Source organism: Sminthopsis crassicaudata, chromosome 2, assembly GCF_048593235.1.
Source record: "Sminthopsis crassicaudata isolate SCR6 chromosome 2, ASM4859323v1, whole genome shotgun sequence".
Lineage (NCBI taxonomy): Eukaryota > Metazoa > Chordata > Mammalia > Dasyuromorphia > Dasyuridae > Sminthopsis > Sminthopsis crassicaudata.
In genome coordinates, this window is record NC_133618.1 from 81,441,958 (window position 1) to 81,468,871 (window position 26,914).

The 26,914-nt window shown below is 31.8% G+C and overlaps 1 long non-coding RNA gene across 1 annotated transcript in view; it reads left to right on the forward strand.

Moving 5' to 3' along the window:
• The first annotated feature begins 382 nt into the window (after window positions 1-382).
• LOC141553226 (uncharacterized) overlaps window positions 383-26,914 on the forward strand; it is a 46,835-nt gene continuing 20,303 nt past the window's right edge. Inside the window, exons 1-3 of the long non-coding RNA XR_012485329.1 lie at window positions 383-588; window positions 5,393-5,450; window positions 6,308-6,459. This is a non-coding gene — a long non-coding RNA (uncharacterized LOC141553226). The remainder of the gene's footprint in view (window positions 589-5,392; window positions 5,451-6,307; window positions 6,460-26,914) is intronic.

The window sequence follows — 26,914 nt, forward strand, 5'->3', positions numbered from 1 at the left end:
GCACCTTTCTCATTGAGTGCTTAGATGGTCCAGGGTCCCTGAGTCTATACCCTGATAGTCCTTATCCAAAATAAGACTTAGGGTTTAACTGCCACTAGGAATCTGAAGATGATTTTAGTAATAAAATTACAAGTTAAAGCTCTGCATATTTGATATTTAGTTTAAAAATGACTACTTATCTACTGCTCTTGTCATTCTTTTCTGTTGTTTTTTTTTTTTTTTTCTTTTCCTATTATTAGTTGCTGATTACATTTTGACAGACCTAGAAACAGGCTAATCATCTGACTTTAAAGAGATACTGTTATGAAAATAGATTTACATTCACTGTGTTCTGACTCTGGTGATTTAATCAGGGTAGAAATTCCATGTAGTTTTTAACTATATTAACAAAGGTCAATAACCTTATGACATAGGAGCCAGTTATGGTTATACTGCTTAGTTGTTGTTGAAGTACAATTATCTCCTTGCACCTATCTTTGCTTAAGTGATAAGTTAAACAAAGGGGTATCATATAATATTTACTCAGACTTAGTACTGGATCATTGAGCTTCTGGACTCCCCATTAGCAAAATTGTAAGCTTCTTGAAGGTAGGACCCATTTCTTAGATTTCTAATTATATTCTTATTTTTCTGTTAGTAAAATATATTGTGTCTTTCAATTATGGAATAAAAGAATCATTTCCATAACAAAGTATGGAAATAACATAATAACAAAGATGATTGCACATTAAACTGCAAATCTATTATATATGACTTGTTATTTATTTTAAGAATACAATAGTTATCATGCAAATTTCTTTTTTTCTTTTTCCTCTTCCTTCTTCCTCTCAACTCTAGAGACAGTTACAATAAGACAAATAGGTGTGTGTGTGTGTGTGTGTGTGTGTGTATTTATAATCTCTATATATGAACATCTTTGCCTATATATATATATATATATACATATATATATGAGGCAAACACAATGTATACATAAATATATGTATAAATTTATTCCATATATATTAGCTCTTTCTCTGGATGCAGACAGTGTCTTTCTTAATATACCCTTTTTAAAAATTTATCTATTTGAGCTGCTAGATGCTACAGTGGATAGAATACAGTGTATACATTTATTTAGGCTTTTTTTTTTTTTTTTCATTGTGGCAAAGAACCAGGCATAAACAGGGGAATGACTTAACAAAATATAATAGATTTTAAAAAGACATTATCTCTGGAATTTTGTAAAGTTTTAAAGGTTGCAAAACTTTTAAACAATCAGACAATCAATACATATTTGAATATCCAATATATGTCAAGCATTGTGCTAAGTGCCAGGAATACAAATAATGAAATGATCCTTACTTGTGAGGAACTTCTATGCTACTGTTAAGGTAATTAGTACATATATAAATATATACAAAAGAAATGTAAAGGGAATAAATATACAGATGTACATATTAATTAAATCCAAAGTAGCTTAGGAGGGAGGGCACTTTAAATTGGGTGGATCAGAAGATATTTCATGCAGAAGATTATGCTTGAGTAGTCTCTTAAAGGAAGACACTAAGTTGGTTTTTATATACTTTGTTTTATTTGGAATAATCAGTTGTCAGCTGATAGCTGAGGCAGCTAGGTAGTACAATGGATAGAGACCTAGCTGTATGTGGAGTCAGAAGATAAGAGGTCAATTCTAGGTTCTCAGACAATTACTAGTTGTGTGACCATGGACTCTCTTTTGCCTCAATTTCTTCAACTATATATGGGGGTTATGTAAACAGGGAAGCAAAATGGGGCTAAAAATAGCATCTACTTCACAGGGTTGAAATGAGGATCAAATGATTCATATTAAGCATTTAATTCAGTTCCCAGCATATAGTAGGTGTTACATAAATGCTTATTCTCTTCCTATTTGAACCTTAGGAGAACTATGAAATAAGTGATCCCCTTCAAATTTTAGTGACTAAATAGGACTAGAAGAGGTCTCTGTTAGGATAAAGCTGGGCCTTCTAGGCTTCAAATCTAATCCCCTATTTCATGTTAGGCTTTATTTCATGTTTGCTCTGAGCTCTGTTTCTTGTTTGATAGTTTGTTTTGCCTTTCTTTGTATCATCAGTGCTTAGCTCTGGATCTTAACAGGTGTTTAAGAAATGAAAATTATTTGATTGACTGCTATAGCTCATATAAGGATTTGATAAATGTGTGTGTGGGCATATTCCTCAAAACTTGTTAACTTTATCTCTTTTTTTTTTTTTAATTTTTTTATTCTTTTTTTTATTATTATATATATATTTTTATAATATTATTCCTTGTATTCATTTTTCCAAATTATCCCCCCCTCCCTCTATTCCCTCCCCCCCGATGACAGGCAATCCCATACATTTTACATGTGTTACAATATAGTCTAGGTACAATACATGTGTGTGAATATCATTAACTTTATCTCTTAACAGCTGTGTTTAAAAGAAGTTCCATTATTAATTTGAGGTACCTTATAAAATTTGCAATGTTGGTCATTTTGTATACCAATATAAAAATACAATCCATCCACAAGCAGGATGCCAGAAAAAAAAAAAAAAGGAACTAACATTCCATCTGAGAGATCTAGAAAAATCTCTATAAATATTTTACAATCCCCTTTTTTTTGAGTGACAGATATTTTCAAATGATGGCATGCTTTTTCCCTCCCTTTTTTTTCCCCAAGTTATCACTTTTATCATATTAACAGCCTATTTCCTTTCCTGCCATATTTTCTTCAATAGATTCTGTGAGCCAGACAGTTGCTTTTAAAACAATTATCTGTCATCCTCCCATCACCTCTGTGAAAAGCAGTTTTGCCAACACTAGCTCAGATTATATACCAGTTCTTATTTCTCCTTATACTTGTTCTCCTAAATGAAACTAAATATTTCTAACAGTGCTGTGATCCGGTGATAGGAGGTTTTAATTCCCACCCCCCCATCCCTAGGAAACAGATGCATGGGTTTAAACACAACATACATTTTGTAGGATACCTCTCCCGAAGGGACTCCTCTTAGGCTGGTGCAGCAGCCTCTTAACACTTGAACATTCACTTTAAATATGCAAGGCAAAAATTGAGTCTTACAGGAGCATTGTAAACATGAGATCTGAATGTTCCAACAGGGAAATATAGCAGAATTCCTTTCTTCAACCTTTTTGCTCTTGCCAATGAAACAATAGCCAAGGGATAAGGACACTCACTAAGATGTTTTTATTTTCTCTCTTTGATAAAAAATTAGATGTCAGTTTGGATTGGATGTCTATGTGTACAGCTGCTAAAAGCTAATTCCAAGATATATTTTCTTGGCTTAGTTTTCATGAGGAACTGGGATTTGGAATCATTTGCAGAGATGAACTATTTGTCATCTTTTTTTTTTTTTCCTCCTAGAATTTCATTCTAGCTATATTTCAACTTAAGGAGAAAGTAACGTCAAGAATAGGAAGGGTTTTGTCAAGATATTTTTCTTTCTCTTTTAAAATTCTCTACTAAACTGAGGTTTCTTTGGAAATGAGTTAGGCAGAAGGATATAGAGGAATTGTAGGTAATATAAAGACAAGTATATTAACATTTATATATATATATAAAACATATGCAATACATATTAAATATTTATTTTTTATTTTTAATTTTTGGAATAAAACAAACTTTTCAAGAATATGGTATAATAAATAAGATGATAGCATATGAAACAACTCATTTATATACAATTGTTATTTATTTTAAATATGTAATAAAGTTATGTAAATTTCTTGTCTTTTTTTTTTTTTTTTAAATTCTTTCTCCCCATCCTAGAGATAATTACTATTGGGCCAAATATTTACACACACACACACACATACAGATATAGACACATACACATATATATTTATGTAAAAATTTTTATTACCTAATGCACTCTCAAGCTCATTGTTTATTAGAGTAAAGTAGTGCATAACTTGTTTAGCCATTCCCCAACTGATGGGCATCCATACAGTTTCTAGTTCTTTGCCTCCCATGTAGTTTCCAAAATCCTATCTCCAAGCATTAGCATTAGCTGTTTCACATTCCTGGGATGTTCTCCATCATCACCTTGGACTCTTACAAAACTTGGCTGTCTTCTAGACTCTACTCAAATGCATTTTCTGCATGATACCTTTCCCTGTTCTCCTACACCCCCAGGAGCTATTTTCAGTTCCAGAATATGAAAGCTGCTGCATGGCCAGAAGATATGCCGTTATATTTTGCCCTTGAATGGGACTAGGGCTAAAAAGGCTGCAAACTGAGATCCTATCTGTATGTATTTGTTCTCCTATTATCTTTATTAATAGCAACATCTTTTTTGTCATCTTTGTATTGCTCTTCTGTTCTTTCCTAGAATTCTTCTGTACATAACTGGGTTTCATTCTCTAAGACTAAATCACAGCATTTATATACATGAATTATTAGAAAGAATTCTCTCTTTAGAGCTCTCTATACTTATGAAATTGTAATTCTGATTTAAAAAAAAACATTAGACTAGAATAATAAAAATATAAGACAGGTTAAAAAATGTTATGTGAGGTGGGAAAAGGGAAAAATGCTATAAAACTGAATTGTGGAAGTCTTCCTGGAAGAGCTAACATTTGGCTTGGACTTTGAAAGGTGGGTTTCAAACGATAGAGTTTCAGAAGAGATAAATTTGGGAGATTAATCCAAGAATTAAAAATGGCTTAATAAAGTCACAAAGACAGTAAAATGTTGGACAAGTGTAAGAGACAGAATATAGGATTGACTGGAGTGTAGAGAAACAGAGGAGAAGAATGTGAACAATTGAAAGGTATAGGATTTTAATTAAGTATCCTCTGATACTTCAGCTCTTTTGCCATATATTATTTGTTGTGGGTGTAAGAAAGTGTGTGTAAATATATCAATCTGTCTTTGGTTCACTTTGTTATAGCACAAAGGCTTTAGATATGTACAGATTTTTGCTCCTAAGTACAACTCAGTGGTTCCTTGGAAGAGTGATATGACTAAAAATAAAAGCTTATGTGAAGAGCAGAGAATTTACTCATCAGAGACATGAAAGAGGTAGAACAGAGGGTGAATTTCTGGCAGACCTGAATAGATGCTTTTGAAGGAGGCAACTAATCTGGTTTGAGTGAAGCACTGTATGCAGTTCCTGGGAGGTTCTCTTTATGCTAACCCTTTGAATGGGGATTATGAACCTGGATAAAGTGGTGCCAGAGACTAAAAGAAAACTACAATTTTAATAGTAAAAATTTCCTACATAATAATAATAACCTTGGTAAGTTTAACAAAAAAGTTTCTAGTTAGGTAACTTCTAAAAGAGTAAAGGTACTCAGGGGACAAGATGGATCTGAGGGACCACTAGGATCTTTCTAAAGAACTTTTTTTTTTCTATCTTTGTTTTAGGACAATGATGGAAGAGACATTTTGGATAATGGGAGAAGTAATGCAGAATTAGAGAAAAGTAAGTAATGGATATTAAGTAATGGATTTAAGTGAGTCATGAGTCAAAAGTATGATATAATAGTCAAAAAAGTTTGTGTAATATTGAGGCTACCTTGAAAGCCATAGGGGAATTGGGGAGGTTATAATTCTATGGCAATTAAGATAAATTAAAATAAATCATTAATAATAGCTAATTATGTGGGGAAGTTTGAGACATTTTTTTCTGTCCTATCTCCTTGTTTAGAATCCGGCCTTTGAAAGACATTACTGACCTCTGTAAAAAAAAAAAAAAAAAAAAAAAAAAAAAAGTATTCCATCTAGAAGTCTTATCTAAGATGAATTCCTGTCATTGTGTTCCACTCAAACAAGTAGGGTTGGAGTTAGATCCTTTGTCTATATTGTCCAAGTGGTAGGATGGAGACATAGCCTTTTTGTCCTCAAGGCATCACTGGAATGAGTCCACTTCTAATTGTAATGTTCATTCTCATTACTTTTTAACCAATCAGAATTGATTTCCCCCTCTGGAATTCCAACTTTATGAAGTGCATATAAAACTTGAACCCTTTGCTATGAAGAATCTTTAGCATTTGGGAGTGTCACTAACTTATTTTAGACAAAATTAATGATAATTAATTTTTTTTATCAAGAAGATGAAAAATTAGACAAAATCAACACATAATATATAAAATCTATTGAAAGAATAATGCATAGTTCAACTGTCTAAAGTTGCCACTCATCTGACCACTTCTCTGGTTACTTATATCCCTAATACAAACAACCTGACAAGATAGTATTGAAAGCTGAGGATTAGGCAGTCTCTATATCTTGTCTCCTCACAATAGTAATTCTATCTTTACCTCACACACTGAATGGCAGGTGGAGACACTGAATCCTTTGATGAAAATTCTGGAATACCTAGTGCTCTAGAAGGAAAATTTCATTAAGAAGGGATGGAAATTCAATATCCGGGACAAATGAAATTCAACTATGGTCCACTTATTTCAGAGCCACTATACAGAAGACTACAGGTAAATCCCTATCTCTCCCAATTCAAAGATGCTGAAACTGTCCAGATCTATGGATCTGGAAAGAAGCAAATGTGTCACAGAATTAGAAGAAGCAGGAATAAAACAGTTCAGAAACCTGACATATCTTAGCATGGATAAAAAAATATGTATAAAAGCATATTTTAAAATATTGAAATTGCATCTAAGAATGAGTTAGACTCATCTAGGGGAAAATGAATAAGTAATATAGAAAAATTCCATTTTGCATGTACTTCAATAAAAGGAAATAAGCATCAAATAATAATAGTTATAATGGCAAACTAATTTATTTCATAAACAAGATAAATGAAAGTAATGTGAAGATCATGTCTTCTAGAAAAATGTGATATATTAAAACTTCTGAAAATGTAACATGAAACAATTCAAGAAATTGTCCATAAGTATTTAAATATGTGAATTCTTGATTATTTAGATACTCAAAACAGAATAGTAAGCTTAAAACATCTAGAAATATAGTGGTTAAATTCTAGCATTTCAGTACCCAAAAAAAGGAGATTTCTAGTAGTCAAAAAAAAATTTGTACTCATCAATGAAATTCAATTAATTAATTAAGTACAGGGCAAATATCTTTCTATGAGAAACAAACAAACAAACAAAAAAACCGGATAGATTGAATTATAAAATATGTAAGATTAGATAGAATATCCTTCTTCCCAAAAACATACCCAATTAAGTCCAATAATGAGGGAAAAAAATATTCACCTTTAAACAAAGGTAGTCATTTGTTTAATTGCATAAAAATAGATAGATACTATTCAACCAACTTCAAAATACATCTAACAAAATAAATATAAGACAGCTAAGGAAGTACATAAATAGAATCAATTACCTCACGCTCCTAGGAAAAGAGAAAGCTAATTTTAAAAGAACAAAACATTGATTGAAGGCTAAAGAGGAAACATCAAGGGAAAATTTACCTATGAAGATAAAGCTTTAAAGGGAGCTAAGGGAATATGAAGTGAAGGAAGAATAATTGGATTAATATTTTACTAACTAAAATCAAACTTCTTTCTTAAGTGAATCAATAATTTTTTCATGGAATAATATTGAAGACATAATTCAAGTGAGGAGAGAGGATTTCAACAATGGAAAAAAAGTGGGAGATGCACAATTTTGGTGTACTGATTTCTTGTGTCTTGAAAGATTCTGGAAATGCAGGCTAAAGAGACTGGAAGGGAGAATGGAATGTGAGGGGAGAATAAGTGTGTCTATACCACAAAAGGAGAGTAATGGGAAGATATCTAAGCATGTTCCTTTATTGAGAGTCTAGGAACAGCATAAACCCCAAAATAAATTTTGTTTTTCCACAATGGGCATTTGGAGAGACCTTAGGAAAGCAAGCCATGTACCCAAGAATTTTATTCCAGAAGATAAAAGTCAGATTATCCATTATCCAGCATTAAAGAAGGTGCCACATAAATCCAAAAGTCTGAATTTTGAAATGTTCATATATTTAGTAGTTTGGGGAAGTTTAAATGGTAATGGAAAGGATAAAATGTAGAACCTTAATTCATGACAATATAAAGAATGATTCTTACCAAAACCATACTTCCCATTTCATGAAATGATATTTTTAGGAGTGAGGCTCTTTCAAAAAGAACTCCTCATTAGACAAAATGAATAAATAAAGAAAAATGTGTAATGTGTGTTCTTTCAGAATGTGCAGATGTACAGCTAGAGGACTGGCATAAAAGAGAGAGCAAAGCTTTTGTCTTTAAGAGGCCCTTGTTTGAGGGAAAAACATGGAAAGAACAGATGTACCTATAAGAATGGGACCTTGGAAGTTAGAAAATGCTAAAGTGGAAAAGAAAAAAACAAAACAAAACAATGTAAAGCAGCACTTCTTTGACAGGATATAACTGAATGCTTTTCAATTTAAGAGATTTCATGAGACTAGAAAAATAGGGACGATCTTAAACTAAATTTTTAACAGAGTTAACGGTATGAAAAATTAAAAATAATGATTGTATACACACATATATAATATATACACATGTGTTGTGCATATTTAAATACATAGAAATTAATGTCAATCAAAATAATTCACTAATCATCTAGTGAAAAACATTTAAAAACATTATCCTATAAACTCTGTCATATAAAGTTAAATTTAATAATTCCAATAAGATAAAAACACATTTTATAAGTAACCAAGAGATAGGTCTTCAAATATAAAGGAAAATAGTTTCACAAAATAGGATTATTTTGTACCCACCAGAAGCTAAAGAAAGAAAATAAATATTCCAAAAAGTAAAAGAAAACAGAATGAAATTTTTAATTATTCTTACAAATCTGAGCATAATCACCAAAAAAAAAAAAAAGATGAATATTTCACTTTTGAGATATATTTGAAGCATTGCCACAAAAATGATGAAGAGATTAAGTTGCAAAAATCCTAGATAAGAAGAAAAGGAAGGTAAACAAATATATTTATCAAAGATAGAACAAGTGATATTCAATCTCTAGAGATTGTTTAGAGGAGAGGAGAAAGATGAAGATGCTAGAAAGAGAAACACGGTTGCATCTTTTTTTTTTTTTTTTTTTTTTTTTAAGAGAAGCATTATTATGATAAGGTTTAGGCTCCAAAGAGAGTAAATTAGGTAGAAAAGGGATCGATCTAAACAAGGAACAAGAAAAAAATCAAAATATTAATTCAATAGTGTGAGCAAGTCCAACCTCAGAGCACTTCTATGGAAGGAGAGACATATTCTCTAATGGAATATGGGAACTTTGCTTTTGGTATAATCTATAGATAATTGATACTTACAAAGATTAGCACTCCTGGGAGAATGTTGTATCTTCAATGACATCATTCCACCTATTAAGAAGGATAATCAGAGCTGCTAGGGATAATCAGCTCCTGAAAGGTAAAGAGGGCATGAGCTCACAAAAGATTTCATGGCAAATTAATTTTAAAAATGATTATAGAAAAAGCTAGGAGGACATTTCTATCTCCCTCAGGAAATAACATTTCCAAGATTTGCTTATAACAAAAAATGGGGAGGGGTAAATTTTACAAGGTAATAACATAGAAATTACTTAGAAGAGGGAGTTTGAATTAGGTTGTTTAAAGCTTTGGTTTTATGACTAAAGTAGGAAAAAGTAAGCATAAGAAATATGGATCAAAAAATAAAAGTTAAGAATAGAGAGACAGACAAGTAAATTAATAAAAAGGACAAGTTAAAGAAATACTGTTTAGCAAAAAAGAGCAGGAAAGGACAAAGAAAAAACTAAGAAAACAAAGATAAGAGATATTTAAGGGTATGATAAGGAGGATTTTAATTAAATTTTTAAATAAGAGAATAACTAGATAAATAGAGAAAAGGAAAAAATAAAAATACAACTAGGGAATGAGGTGACAAATAGGAAAAGAAATGCTAGAGGTAAAAAACAAAACACAATGAAATAGAAAAGGAGAAGATTGAAGAACTGAAAATATATTTAAATTTGGAAATAACAAACTTGAAATAAGCTTAAAAAACAGAACTAGAAACAAACAAACAAAAAAGGCTATAGAAAGTGTGTTAACTATAAGCACCCTGCTATAGATATGTAAATGCCTCTTACTTTAAGTATCCCTTTCTTTAAGTAGAACACTGGTGGTCATATCCTCCCTGACTTCTCAGAAAGGCTGAGGGCCTTTCCTGGAGATGGGGAGCCAAACTAGACATTATTAGCAGGCTCCCTCTGGGCTGAAGGGTCTTATACCTTACCCATTGGTTCCCCCACTGTCTGGGGTCCTCTACATTGTAGAAGAGAAAATAACATTTATATTGCCTCAGGAAAAAGGAAGTCTACAGGATAATTGGATAAAGAGGCTAGGGGAGGAATTGGAAAATGGAAAAATAAAAGGGAAAATCTTGTTTCAGTGGTGATGAGGTGTTGATGGGGGGGAACCCTGAAACTGTCCTCCCTGACTTGGGACTTGGGTGGGGAAGTGATGGGGTGAACTCTGAGAAACTCTCCTCTGGGAGGGGTCCATCTCAGGAAATCAAGATAAGTTTTCTTGGTGGGACTAGCTCCACCCCCTATTGAGTTGAAAATGAGTTCAAGACTACTCCTACATAGCTCAAACTTAAGTGGTTTTATTCAACTGAAAATCTAGGCCTGAGGAGAGTGACAGCATTGAAGGAATCTCATTCAATAGAAATCCCAGTCTCTGATCTCTTATAAAAAAGGCAATTTTAAACTCGTATCTTTGCAGAAGTTTGAAGTGGGAATTATGCTTTGCCAAAGGACCTCTCCTCTTGGTACAGCAGCCTACCAGGATTTTTGCCCACTGTGACGAGACCTTCTTCCTAGTGATAATAACCTCTTGTGATTTCTCTGCCAGGACCTTATTACCAAGAAGTCTGTCTTCCTAGCAAAGCTGTCTTCTCAGTGCCAACAGAATAAACTTCCTCTTTGCCATTCAAACTTTTCAGGTTCATGAATTATTTTCATGTTGGACCTGTGTCAGCCAGAGGAGGTTCCCACAACTCTCTGCACTTCCATTAAGCATCAGTACCACTGTTGAATATTTCTATGGGAAGAAAAGATTCTACGGGAATCATATAATGGGTATAAGCTCCAGATAGTTGGTTCTTAGATAATTCATCCTTCCTGAGGAATAGGATAATTCTTACACCTGGGCACAATGGATAACCTGAAAAGTAGTATAAGACATGGATCTTGGGAGGACATTTTTAGACAGATGGGGGAAAATTAAGGAGAAAAACACCGTTAAGAATGAACTGTGCAATAAGAAACAAACAAAAAGTCCTACATTGAGGCAATATACTTTTTTTTTTTTTGTCACTTGTAGGAATTAATATTTCTAAGAGTGATGATCAATACTCCACAAAAAGTAAGTGGGATATGATAAAGCAGCAATATTTCTAAGATACACAGAAACTAAGAGAATGCAAAATAGATATCTCAAAGTTTTAATTTTATGAGGAATATAGAGAATAAACAAGAATTAAATAAATGTGATGATTATGAATTAAACAACAGTCAAAAAGTGAAAAATAAATGTTGGGGTGAATGAGAAAAATAAATCCTTTTTTAAGAAAAATGTGCACAAAAGTAAATTTAAAAAATCAAATGATTAAAGCAAATTAAAAGAGAGTTGATGAATATGGGTAATGTTTGAATAGGAAAAAAGAGAGGAGGAATGAAATAACATGAGATAAGTAAGCAAAACAAAATAAACTAACCACTAGAGCAAAATACCCAAATGGAGAAAGGTATAATAAACAGAAGAGTGGAGCTTGAAAGTGAGAAGGCTAGAAGTGTGGACAATAGGATCACTTAAAATAGAATGAGATATATTAAAGTGTTGGAAGAGGAAAAGGGAAAAATTCTGATTGCACACACACATACATACACACACACACACACACAAGTGTATATAGGACAAATAAGAGGAAATATAAAGCTAATTCCATAAGTCTAACTATGAATGCATTAAGTAATCCATTCATTGATCAGAAAGAAAATATACTTCAACAATCTTTTGCTCACACACTATAATTTAAAAAAAAAAAAAAGGTAAACAGAAAATGTGAGGCTGGAAAAATATGATATCTCAAAAATATCAGGAGTTATAATAATGCTATTGGACAAAGAAAAACCAAACACTCAATACGTTAAAGGGATAAACAAAGAAAATATATTGTGCTGAAAGGAACCACACACAACAATCCATTACCAAAATTAAACTTATATTCTTCAAAAAAAAAAAAAATGCAGCTACAAGAAGATATACACTGCTACACAATAGTGGAAAGATATTTTAATTTCTTCCTTTTCCCAGTTTCCTTAGCAATTTGATTTTAAAGTTATAAAAGAGAAAAGGGAAAACTCATCAAATTGCTGAGGAAATTAGATCTAAAAATGTATGGCTTTTTCTAAATGTGAGTATTAAAGGGTATGCATATTTCTTAACACTACATGAAAATTTTTAAAAAACTGACCATTTATTAGGGAATAGGTTATATTGTTTGAAATAATCTCTTCCTCCCCCAAGAAAATAAAAATAATAAGCATATCATTCAGAGAGTATAACATTTTTTAAATAGTAATTAGTTAGAAGAATGCAAACAAAAGATATAGGCCTAAATGAAGACAAGAATAAAATCCCAAATAATAAGAGAGTCCAATAACAAATCACAAAAATAATAATTATGTAAAAAAATTATAATCAAGAAACAGCATACCAAAATTTCTGGAATGGAGCTAAACCAGTCTTGAAGATGCTGTTAATATATTCTTACAAGCATACATCAACAGGGAAAGATTTAATAAACTGAATATATATTTATAAATTTAATGTCAAAAATAGACATAAAACACAAATAGTATTAAAATTAGAGGAGGAGAAAATAAACTGGAAATTCTTAAAAAAAACCTTTAGAAATAACTATATATTTTAATAAAGCTTTTATTTTCAAAACACATGCATAAATAGCTTTCAACATTCATCCTTGAAAAAACTTTCTGTTCCAATTTTTTTTCCTCCCTTCCTTCCCCTCATTCTCTCCCCTAGATGGCAAATTCAATATGTTAAACATGTGAAATTCTTGTGTACATATTTTCACAATTATCATTCTGCACAAGAAAAATGAGATCAAAAAGGGAAAAAATGAGAATGAAAACAAAATGCAAGCCAACAATAAAAAAGTGAAAATATTGTGTTGTGATTCACACTCAGTCCCCATAGCCCTCTCATTAGATGCAGATGTCTGTCTCCATTGCATGATCATTGGAACTGTGGAAAAGAGCCATGTCCATTAAAATTGGTCATTGTATAATCTTTCTGGTGCTGTGTGCAATGTTCTTCTGGTTCTACTCACTTCACTTAACATCAATTCATGTAAGTCTCTCCAAGCCTCTCTGAAATCATCCTTCTGAACATTTCTTATAGAATAGTAATATTCCATAACATTCATATACCATAACTTATTTAGCCATTCTCCAAATGAATAGCATCCACTCAATTTCCAGTTTCTTGACCCTACAAAAAGGGCTGTCACTAACATTTGTGTACATGTGGTCTCTTTTCTTCCTTTAAGATCTTTTTGGGATACAAACACAGCAGAGAAACTGCTGGATCAAAGGATATACATAGTTTGATAGCCCTTTGGGTATAGTTTCATATTGCTCTCCAAATGGGTGGATCAGTTCATAATTCTACCAACAATGTATTAGTGTCCCAGTTTTCCCACATCCCCTCAAATATTCATCATTATCTTGTCCTGTCATCTAAGTCAACCTCAGAGGTATGTCTAAATTTGCATTTTTCTGATCAATAGTGATTTAGAACATTTTTTTCTTATTGCTAGAAGTGGTTTTAATGTCTTCATCTGAATATTTTCTGGATAGCTAAATCTTAAAACAGGATTTATTTGAAAAGAATAAGAAACATAAATCTGTAGCTGATTAAGAAAAAAAAATGGCAGAGAATCAAGTCAACAAAATAGCAAATTAACAAGATGAAGTAATGACAAAAGTAGAAGAAATAAAAAGAATAGTTTGAATCCATTATATGCTTTTATAGTAATAAAATGGATAGTTTGAATCCATTATATGTTTTTATAGTAATAAAATGGAGAACACAAAATAAATGATGGAATACCTTTAAAATGACAAAACCCTCAAACTAACAGATGTTGAACAAAAGATAATCAGAATCCTATTCTCAAAAAAGGAAATAGAACTACCTGCAAAGGTAGACAGGGGCAAAACTCATTACTCTGATGGATTTGCAGGATAATTCTATCAAACTTTTAGAAACAATTAGTATGAAGTACAGCATAAATTATTTTCAAAAGCTGGGGAGGAAAGTACTTTGTCAGATTCATTTTATGAGTCAACTATAATTCTAATACCTAACCAATAGAAGAACTGTAGACCAATAGCTTTAATAAATTTCAATTAAAATTATAAATAAAATCCTGTAAAAAAATTGCAATGATTCATCTAAGAAATTATTCATTATTTCCAAAATGGATTTTTACTGAATTTTCTGTCAGTATATGTGGAAAACAGAGAACCTATAAAAATTAACTGACGTACTTAGTAATTTTGACAAAATTGTAAGAGTTAAAAGTAAGTTACATTAAACATCTGCATTCTTGTATACCACCAAAGAAATAAGTAGGAAGAGATAGAGAGAGAAATTCCATTTAAAATAACCATAGAATATATAAAATAATTTGGAGTTTTCCTACCAACAGACACACAGGAATAATAAAAATATAATTTATGGAAGTAACGACAAAGTAAAATAAATGAAGAAATATTGTTTACTAGTAGGCCAAGCCAACCCAATAAAAATGGTAATACTGCTTAAATTAATTTACTTAATTTGAACGAACAAGATGTCAATAAAAGTTTTTAAGAAAGAAACCTAGTATTACCAGATTTAAAACTTTAATATAAAACATTAATCATCAAAATGATTTGAAACTGATTAAAAAATTATCAGTGATATAGATTACATATACAACCAAAAGAAGTAAATGAACATAGTAGTCTAGTACTTGATCAACCAAAAGTTTTTAGGATAAGGATTCATTATTTGACAAAACAAACTGGCAGAAATTAGATTTTGGTGGATACCTTATGCCACATAAAAAGATAAGCTCCTAAAAAGAGAAGTTGGATGCATGGATAATGGAAGAGAACATGACCAAACAAAGGATAGCAAAGGTCAAAGCAAATCAAATAGACAAATTTAATGATTACATATATTTAGGATTTTTTTTTTTGGTTGTTGTTGAGTTTTTGTTTTTGTTTTTTGGGTAGAAATAAATCCAGTTCAGCAAAAATTAGAAAAGCAACAACTACAAGTATATACAAATATAATTTTTATCTCTTGTCAATAATTTCTAGAATCCATTAAAGAAAATTGAAAGTGACATAATAACATCTATGTTCAATTGGTGCATGGTTCAATAAACTAAGATATAACTAACAAATAGATATGATACATTCTATATACTCTATAAACCAATACTGGCAGTTAGTTGGCACAATGGATAGAGCACCAAACCTGATTCAGAGGTCTGATCTTCCTAAATTCATATCTGGCTTCATATGTTTACTATCCATGTGACTCTGAATAAGTCACTTAACTCTCTTGACTTTAGTTCCTCATGTGTAAAATGAACTCAAAAAGAAAATGGCAAATAACTCCACTGTCTTTGATAAGAAAACTACAAATAGAGTCATAAAGAGTCATATATTAAACAAGAACATATCTCAGCATAGCAGCATAGAATATACTCTAAAAATTGTTCTTGTAAACAGTTGCATTCAAATAAAAGATATGTTCTAGAGATAAGCATATAGAAAAAACAGTCAAAATATAAGAATGACAAGGAATATTTTCTGTTTGCTTGACCACATATAGTCAAAATACTATTATTTGACAAATTAGCTTATGGGTTTAATGAACTATCAATCAAAATCTTAATATACAAATAGGCAAAGGTTATCAATAATTATGCAAAAAGAAATTAGATTTCATGCAATCGTATAAAGCAATGATTATCAAAAAGAAAAAAGAAAGAAAACTTTCCTATAGTAGAAAAAGAATAGTGAATTCTAGTAGATTGGTGAAACAGATTAGAGATACCAAAAAATAGATGTCAGTGTACACACAAGATTAGTGTTTGCTATGACTATGTTTACAAAAATGGAACTCCCCCTCTTCCTCTTTGTCTGTCCATTGGTCTATCTTCTGTCTCCCCTCCTTTCTCTCTCCATAATATGTATACATACATATGTGTGCATGTGAGTATATGTTTTAGAGGAATGGATGAATAATTTTAGGGCAAAAAAAAAAATCAGCTTTCAATCTGTTTTTCAGATCCCAATAACTCTAATTGAATGAATGGTGAAAAATATAAAAAAATAAAACTAGAAAGAAACATTTCTCAACTATGAATAGAAAGGCTTTCTTTCCCTCAATTAAATAGAAAGAAACATATTAGAGAGAAAAACAATGGATTTAATTATCAAGAGATACAATTAATATGAACTATCACTACATTTAAAAAAGAGGTTGGAAATTTTTTTGAAATATCCATGAAGTATTCCTTACAAATAGTCTGGATTTTACTGGGTTGTTTATGTAGACAAAGCTATCTTTCCTGGCGTGTCTAGTTTAATAATAATAACTCCTACTGCTTTCTTTGGCTAAGTGCCTTGAAATTAATTCCAGGAACACAGGACTATAATAAGGGTTAAATGTGAATTTCAAGCAATTTTTAATACAATGTTTTACAGTTTTATGGAACAAATGGATTTTGATTCAGTCGTAGTCACTAATAGTTAAAAGAACAGATCTTAGCTTTTTTGGTATTCTAGCTTTTATCCTTATATCTTGGTGGGATAGCCATGAGGACTTTGGCTAATTTAAAGGAGATATCTCCATTATTAAGTAGATGGAATCTACTTAATATCTTTTAGTAGATGGAATCTGAGATGAACAGAAGGTAATTAAAAAATATATAATGGTATTTTTTCCCTAATTACATGTAGTAATATTTCTTTGCAATATTTTGAGCTGGCTTCAAATTTTTCTCCCTTCCTCTCTTCATCTTCCCTTCCCAAAACATCAAAAAATCTGATATAGGTTATACTTGTACAAAAATGTTAAACATATTTCCTCATTAATCATGTAGAATTAGAACAAGAACAAATAACCATCAGAAAGAAAACAACAAAAAAACCCCACAAAAATACTGAAAATATTATGTTCTGATCTACATTCTGAATCCATAGTTCTTTCTTTAGATTATAGTCAGCATTTTCTATCATGAGTCCATTGGAATTATCTTGGATCCTTGCATTTCTGAGAAAAGCTAAATCTATCAGACTTGATCACAGTCTAATGTTTCTGTTTCTCTAAACAATGATCTCCTGGTTCTGCTCATTTCACTTAGCATCAGTTCATGTAAGTCTGTCCAGATTTTTCTGAAATCCTCCTGCTCATCATGTCTTATAGAATAGTAGTATTTTATTACATTCATATGAGATAACTTGTTAAGCCATCCCCCAGTTTATGGACACTCCCTCAATGTCCAATTCTTCACCACTAGAAAAAGAGCTTCTATAAATATTTTGTATATGGATCTTTTCCCTTTTTAATGATCTATTTGGGTATAGAACTAGCAGTGGTACACAGTTTTATAGCCCTTTGGGCATACTCCCAAATTGCTCTCCAGAATGGTTGGATCAATTCACAACTCCACTAACAATGCATCAGTGTGCCAATTTTCCCAATCTTATCATTTTCCTTTAAAAAATAATATTAGCCCATCTAATAGCTGTGAGAAGATACCTCAGCTTTGTTTTAATTTGAATTTCTATAATCAATAGTGACAGAGTATTTTTTTATATGATGATTGATAGCTTTAATTTTTTTATCTTATAACTGTCTGCTCATATTCTTTGACCATTCATCAATTAAAGAATGGCTTGTATTCTTATAAATTTGCTTCAGCTCTCTCTGTATTTTACAAATGAAACCTTTATCTGAAATACTGGCTGTAAAAATTGCTTCCAATATTTCTACTTTCCTTCTAATCATAGTTGCATTGGTTTTGGTTGTAGTAGGTAATTTTGAAGAGATGAAGCCCAGAAGATGGTAGCAGAGAAAAATTCTAGCAATCATGATACCCAGTGGAAATGTCCAGTGGTAATAATATTTATGCCCAGCCTAGAGAAGAGATGAAATGTTCAGAAGAGACAGTATACTTACAACAGAAACAATGTGTTCAGAAGAGATTGCAAGCCAAATGAAAGGAAAAGGATAAAGAACAGAGGAAACTAATGCTGTATAACCATATAGTGGCAAATATACCCTAGCTACTATGTCTTCATGCAAGTGATGGGTTACAGAGGTTTCTTAAATTGTGCCTTCCATGAATGTTTTTTGGTCTCTTGCATTTTCTTTTCATATCCTTTTCTTCACTAATTGTGTATTAACCTATGGGAAAGTATATCTTATATTTTCATTTAGGGCTGAAAAGACATCTCCTATTACTTGTTAAATTGCTTAAATAATGTTTGTTTGGAAATATGTTTTGAAAATATGTTTTCTGGATAGTAATATCAGTAAATGGCAAATATTTCAAAAGTAAAGTGGTAATAGCAATGCTTAAATAGGGGCTTACATTATACATATTGAATATTGTTGAACCACAGAATACCACAGGAACTAGGATTGCTCTTCTGGTAGGCCATAAACAAGGGGCATTGCCCCAGAAGAGCTGCTTCACATTAATGAACTCATAATATGTCTAAAACCCTTTATTTAGGTACATTGGGAGATATATAAGAAAGCATTGCCCTCCAAGAAAGCAATCAAGTTTAAAGATAGTACACTTACAACAAACAGACTTTAACTAAATGCTAGAAATTTTCAGGGAAAGGAGAGATTATTAGCTTCCAATTTACTAATCCTGAACATTTTCTTTTTTTCATTTTACAAAGAAGTGTTTTTTATGCATTAGCTTCTAACATGAAATCATCTTGTTTACTACCAGATAAATTCATATAATGGGAAAACTAGGAGAATATTTAGTAAACATTTCTTTTTTCCACCCTATCAGTGTTTATTTTTGAATTTCCCTGTTTTGTTATGTTTTGCTTTTTCCAATTTGAGAAATGTTCCCAAAATATTTAGTATGTAAGGGATATCCTCTTTCAATGTGGAGCAAAAAAAAAAATATTCTTCTTGGCTTAAGAATAGTTTTAAAATCTTTTCTGGGAAAAAGGAATTTTGGCTTTCGAAGTTGCATTTGGAATGGGAATTTCCTAAATTACTCTTTTCAGCAAAAAGTTCAAGTTTTAAAATTCATATCCTAAAAATATTGTGAAAAAAATTATTTTAGTATTTTGGTGTCTGATTTCCATTCTTGGTATGGTAACTGGAAAACTTTTCTTTCTGATTGCTTTTGACATTTTCCATTTATCAAAGTTGTTTGCTTTCTTTCAAGAGTACTGTAATTCTTAACATTAGCATTGTCAATATTTGTCAGATACATTCATGTGTAAGACAAAAAAAATGTGATTTTATAATCTAAATTGTGTGAGCTAATGATCTTTGAACAGAACTGAATGAGTATAACAAGACACAATATTTGACAACAAGGTTCAGTACAAAATTTTGTGTTGTAAAGAAATTTCTTTTCCAGTAAGAGGAATCAATTTTTCATCATAGTTAAATCTAAAGAAAATGTTTTTGAATTTTCAATTCTCTGAGTCAAGATGGATAAATGATTTCATTAAGTATCTCTTAGCTGAATTCTGTTAAACCACAAATAAAACAAAGTTTTAAAGAAACTTGTTATTGTGGTGGAAATGATCAAAGCCCTGAAAAGAAGTGATTTTCTTTCAGTATTTATGAGAAATAAAAAGAGGCAATTTGGATACCATCTAACATTTTCCTTAGATTAGAGAAAACAGATTGAAAAGCACTGAAAGAAAAGATAGATAGGATCCCATAGACTAAAATTTTATGGAAGTTAGCCCCAAAAGGATGGAGGGCATCAGAAAATTAAATTCTTAAGATACAAGAAGAATTAATTATAATTGGGAGGAAATAAGAATATGGCATGAACTTTTTTTTTTTTTTTTTTTTTTTTTTGCCCAGTAATTGGAGTTAAGTAATTTGACTTTCCCAGGATCACACAGCTAGTAAGTTAAGTGTCTGAAGGTAGATTTGAACTAAAGCTCTCTTGACTTCAGAGTTGGTGTTCTATCTGCTGCACCAGAAGAAACTTTAAAATGAGGAACAAGGATAAAAGAATGAGACAAGACTCATGAAAGTTAAGGAGAATAACAAGTTTTTTTTTTGTCATTATTATTATTTTTTTTTGCCATATGAGAAGAAAAAGGGAAGTTAAAAAAGAGATAATATCTTTGCTTGGAACTGGATAGAATTATACTTCCCACAGAGAAAAGATAGAGGCTCTCAATTCTTAAATTCTTTCATTTTTTTTTTTTTTCTGAAAAAGGCAAAGATCTTTAAACAGTAAATACAAGAAAAAGTGACAGATTTTATGCCAAATATAAATAAAGTGATGGCAAGACAATTCAAAATTTCTTTAATTAATTGAAGCTACCTAGCCTAGGAAGACTATATTATTGGGTACTAAAAGAAGTAGCATATGTGATTGCTGAGCCAATTAATTTTATGAATGATTACAGAAAAATGTGAAAGTTACTCTAACATTGGATAAAGACATGATATTCCAATTTTAAAAAAGAGTGGGGGAAAGAGTCATACAACTCCATTAATAATTCTTAGTGTTCCTATGTTTTTATAACCCTCTAGGATTGCTTATTATTGTGCTATTTTTGCTAAATTATAGAGTGAGGTAAAACTTTAGTTTTGATCTATATTTCTCTTATTAGTGATTTAGGTTATTTCTTATATTTAAGATTTAACAGACTGCAGCCTTAATATCAACTGATAATGTGATATAACAAACAAAAAAATTAGTAAGATCTTGAATTTCATTAAGAGAATATAGATTCGTGGAATGGGGGAGAGGGATACTATATCTAGTTCCGGACATCTTGGTTTAAGGACATTGCTGAGCTAGCAAGTTTCAGTTGGAGGGCTACTAGTAGAATGAAGTACCTTGAGCACACATGAATCAGAGACAATAAAGGACTGGTTTTCAGTTTACTCAAAAAAACAGGAGACTCAGAAAGGACATGATGCCTTTTTTTTAACACAAAGAAGAAATTGAATTTGTTCTTTTTTTGGTTCAAGAGAGAAGACTTAGGATCAATGGATGGTAGTTGTTGAGATACATTTTTTCTCAAAAAATATTGATTATAGAATTGACTAATCCAGGGGTAGGCTATTATGGGAGATGATGGATTGGCCTCTTTCTCTGGCACTCTGAATGATCACTTGTCAAAAGTATCATCATTTGGATCCCTTTAAATATTGGTTAAACTACATAACCCTTCTGTAATGACAGAGAAACTGAGCAAGATAGAGATTAGAGAGTATTCAATACAGACTTTATTGAATGGAGAGTTTTGCTGGGACCAAATGGATCCATGGTTGGTCCCAGGGCTGAGGAGACTATCATCTTAAAGAATCCAGCCCTGAATATCAGATACAGCATTCTTTTATAGGGTAACAAGAACAATAACATAATGGAGGAGGTACCTGTATGGGTTGACCTAATGGGGGGAGGAACCCAGGATGAGGATGACATAATGGAGGCAGGCACCTAAAAGGGAGGTACTGGAGAGGCTCCTGATATTCTAATGATGTCTAAAATGTATAAAGACCTTTATCCCATCAAACATTAAGAGGGAATGACTATAACCTAAGGTCTAAGATATAAGACCTTTATCCTAACATTAAGAGGGAATGGTTATAACCTGAGGCAGAGTAACTGAATAGGACAATTAGGGAAACTGGATCAGGACATTAAAAGAGAACTATGGCACAACACCTCAAGTCTCCTTAATCATATTTTGTTATTATATATTTATAAAAAGGGAGCTAGAGACAAAATAGCTAAATGTAGTAACATATTTATAGAGAACATGAAGATTTGCAAAGCATTTCATATATTTTATTTCCCTTAATATCAAAAACTTTGTGAAGAAAGTACTATTATTATATTAATTTAAAGATGACAAGACAGGCGGAGAGAAATTAAATTATTTGCACAGGATTACACATCTGGTAAATTTCTGCATCAGAGTTTGACCTCAGCTCATCCTGGCTCCAACTATAGAATATTCATTATTCACAAACCTGCTTATCAACCTAATCCATTTTTATCTATCACAGAAAAAGATCATAAACATCCTTCTTTTATGGATGAGAATATGCAAAGGGAAATGAAATAAATTCATCTGAAAAGCATTTATTTAGTACTTCTTAAGTGCATGTCCCTGTATATGTTCTAGGTATATAAAGATAGGAGGGGGGCAGGTGTAAGGAGACAGAGAAATAGATACAGAGAGAGAGACAGAGAGACAGAAACAGAGAGAGAGAGAGAGATGGAGAGAAAGACAGAGAAAGAGAGAGAGGGGGAAAAGGGGAGAGATAGAGAGAAAGAGAAATAGGAAGAAAGACAGAGAGAGACAGACACAGACAGAGACAAAGGGAGACAGAGACAGAGACACATACACATACAGGGATCCTACCTGTTCTCAATAAGCTTCATTCTATTAAATTGATATAATACACAATTACAATAATACGATCATGCTGTATTAGCTTAATAAGATTAATTTTATTGAGGATAGGGAAGATTTTACTTTTTTCTTTTTTTTTTTTTCTATCTCTTTCTTTAATACAGGCAAGTATAATGCAGGGGAAGAAGGGGAGAACACCAAAGGTAGAGAGACACATGAGTACCTTTGAGGATGTGTAAGGATGGAAAGAACACTAATACCTAGTAGAGCAAACAAGATTTCTTGGAAGAGGGGTGGCAATTCTTGAGGCTTGAATGAAGATAGATTGTGAATGGATGATATATGGAAGAAGGAATTCCAGGACTGAGAGCAACATTGAAACTTGGCAGAGTTTTTCTCCAAGGGATCATGAAACTAAGGAAATAATGATTTGCATATATCATTATCAACTTGTAGTTTTTCATGAATATTTAAAAAGAAATACATTTTAGCAATAGAAGGTTTTTTCATCTTAACATTCAGAAAAAGTCACTCACATTCTCACTGATGCCAGCATTTAGTGTTACTGTGCCAAATGACAAAACCTTTAAAAACACATACACATGCAGATTGGCTTTAGTCAACAGCTAATTATTTTGAAACAATAAATTAATTGCTTTCATTCATGGAATACATATTTATTTAATGTTTACTATATTTTCAATACAGTGCACAATTCCATGAAGTCTACATATAAGTGGGACAGTGTCTGTCTTGGAATAGCTTATGGTCTCATATAAGACAACACTTTAAGAGATTTTACAAGATGCATACAATTATACCACAAATGAAATCAAGACAAGGATTGTAGAACTCAGAAAAGAGAAAAAGAATTTTGAGTTTTAGTGGTCAAGGAAAACTTTATAGAGGAGGTAGAACCTTCAGCTAAATTTTATAGATTGAATAACTATCTAGCATACTAGTAACTACTAAATCACTGAAGCTGGCATTTTGAACCTATGATAATGCTCTAGAATTTATGAATGCCTAGAGTTATCCATAGACTTAAAGCAAGAAGAAACCTTAGCATTCACCTACTCTAGTAGTTTTCATTTTTTAATCTGATTTTTTTATTCTGCATTTATTTTATATTCTTATTATGTATTTATTTATGTGAATTTTAGTATGAGGTTTTACTAGAGCAAATAGGCTCATAATTGATTGTTATTAAACATTTGTCAGTAGGGCACTATTGTTTGTGTGTATATACACAAACATACATTTTATGTGTGTATATATGTATATATATGCACATATATGTATATATGTGTATGAGTATATTTATATACATACACATATATTTATCTCATTCTAAATTAAAACATCTTACTATTTTTATGAAAATACTTTTGACATTTCAGGCTTCCCTCTTTCTAAAAACTGTCTCAAAAGCCCCAAGAGTCCTCAGATGAGTCTTTGAGAACCACTGATGTAGTTTGACATATTCAGGGAATATTAAAGGAAACTTGGGCCTAGGGAAGGAAGTGATTTGTATATGAATATATAGTTGAGTAGTGGCAGAAGATCCCAGTTTAGGGTATTCTTCACCATAATAGGTATCCATAGCATCATGTCATAATGTATAAAACATAGAACTTGCAGACATATCTGGGTTCACATCCTACCTGTGACAGGAAACTTGCGTTGAGAGAGTTTTACCCTCTTAATGCTTCAGATAAATCTCTAAAATTTTAAATTGCAGACAAGGTGTTGATCTGTATCAGTGGTAGGAATTTCCAAGCTGTAGAAATAGATGTTCCCCTTCCCCCAAAATAAATCAACAAAATGCCAACCCTGAGTGAATTCAGAAGGAAATGCAGTAATGTGACCTTCTCTGTGCTTTCAAACAAAAGAACTATTTGACTAAATTGAATACATGAACATGACTTAGCAGTTTGCTCTCTTAGGCTCAAAAAGCATACAAAAATTAATAATAATATTTAACAGTGTTTCAAAGATTTCAATGAAATCTACATATACTAATAATCTCATCTGATCTCATAAAGGCCTTGGGAAGTACTATTATTATCTGAATTTTGTAGATGAGGACATCAAAGCATATAGAATCTAAGTGACTTGCCCAAAATTACAAGTATTTGAGGTAGAATTTGAACTCAGACCTTTCTGATTTTAAGTCCAACACTCTACCATCTAACTATCCTATATTAAGTGAGTTTTTCAGACTCACAAAGATAGAATATGGCAACAGCAGGTTTGGATATTATATCTTCCTGACTTTGTGTATGGCTTCATTTCCATTATGAAATAGTTCCTATTGTCTGTGGTTTTCAAAAAAAAAAATTACTAGTGAAATTAAAGAAATGTCAAGTACTGAAATAATGAACACTATCCTAATGATTATTTTTTCAATCACCATTCAATGACCAATTTTTTTAGGTGATTGTTCTTTGAATCTGCTTTTTAATTTTTTTTATTAATTTAAGAATTTGTGATTTCATTGTGATGGATTCAATCTTAACCTACAGAAATCATGAATCTTGCAGAGCTGGAGCATCTTTAAAGATTGCTTTACCTAAAAATATAACCTCTTCCTGAGTTCATATCTGGCCTTATAAATTGTGTGACCATGAACAAGTCACTTAACCCTGTTTGTCTCAGTTTCCTCATCTATAAAATGAATTGGAGAAGGAAATGGGAAGCCACTCAAACATCTTGACCAAGAAAGCCATAAATGAAATCATGAAGAGTCAGACATGACTGAAAGAAAAAATGAGTAAAGAGTAATAACTTGATTGAAAACCACATCATTTATCTGGTCACCATTGTGAAAAGAAGATTGTGGGATAGACCTCAGATAACAGTTGCAGCTGGTTTCCATGCTCTGTCCATACATGAAACCTTCCCAACATGAGAAGACTTGCTAGAAGTTAGATTCTACTAATAATATAGCCTTAGGTAATTCAGAGCCTGTTCCACAGCATAATGATGTAATAGAGTAAGGGCTTGAGTTAAGGGCCTTGCCATAAATTTTGTTTTTAAAGAAAATAAATGTTTCCTTCCCTTCAGTTCATTAACATCCCTAAATTTATCACTGTTATTTTACATGATGGTGTTCATGATTTTTATATTTTAAATATAGTAGATAGGGAAATAAGTGCTAAATTTAAAAAAAAAAAAAAAAGAGCAGATGAGTACCTCTCAAGCTTCATTTCTCACTACTTTTCTTCACTCAGCTTTACTCCAGTCAGAAAAGGGCCAATTCATCTTCTCTCCCCATGTGAAGTCCAGTCCAACCTCTGGGCTTATAATATCTTTATGATCACAACAAGAATTTCTTCCTTATGTCCCTTAGGATGCACTTTCTGCATCTTAAAAAAGTGCCATTTCTTCCTGGAAGCCTTCCCTGACTGCCCTTTATCTAAATTTTCTTGGCATAGCCATTTTACAACATAATGTATAGTACTTAATTATTGAAAGCATGCCAATCTTATCTCCTCAGATATCCTGTTAGCTCATTAAGACAGGTGATCATTGCTAATATTTTTTTTTCCCTCAAAGACTGGTCAATTGCTGGGAATATATTGCTACTCAATAAATATTTTATGATTTATGGGTAGAACTAATTCTATTTTTTTCTGTAGTAATGAAGGCACTCAAATATCCATCCTGATAGATCCAATCATCTATTAAATTAACTTTTATTATTTTCTTTCTCTTTCCCCCCAACTCTCCAGACAATAATGATAACTATAGTAAGTAAATACACATACACAGATTTGTGTGTATATATGTGTATATGTGTGTGTGTATATATATATATATATATGTATATATATATATATATATGTATGTATGTGTAAGTCAACATTCATAACCACTACAAATCAGGCTAGCCTTGGGTTGTTAATATTCTTCTCTAAAATGTAATATTCTCTGGGAGCAGGTTTCTTGGGGGGCTTCTGGGAGCAACCTTCCTTTCAGTTCAGTCATCACAAGTGCAGCCAGGGATTAAAGTCCAAATCCTTTATTGTCTCTTTCCAAGTCTTGTCTCCTTTCCTGGGGCCCGGTTAGCTTTCTTAGAGGCCTTCTATAATCTTGGTTCTGAGAGCTTGAGCTCTGGATTCTGAATCTCCCCAACTGAATCCTGGTTAAGGCTCCTAGCTTATATATGCTTTCTTAAAGGTGTGCCTCTTGTAGAACTTTAGTAAGTACTAAGTACATGTACTGAACTAGAGAACTGTTAAAT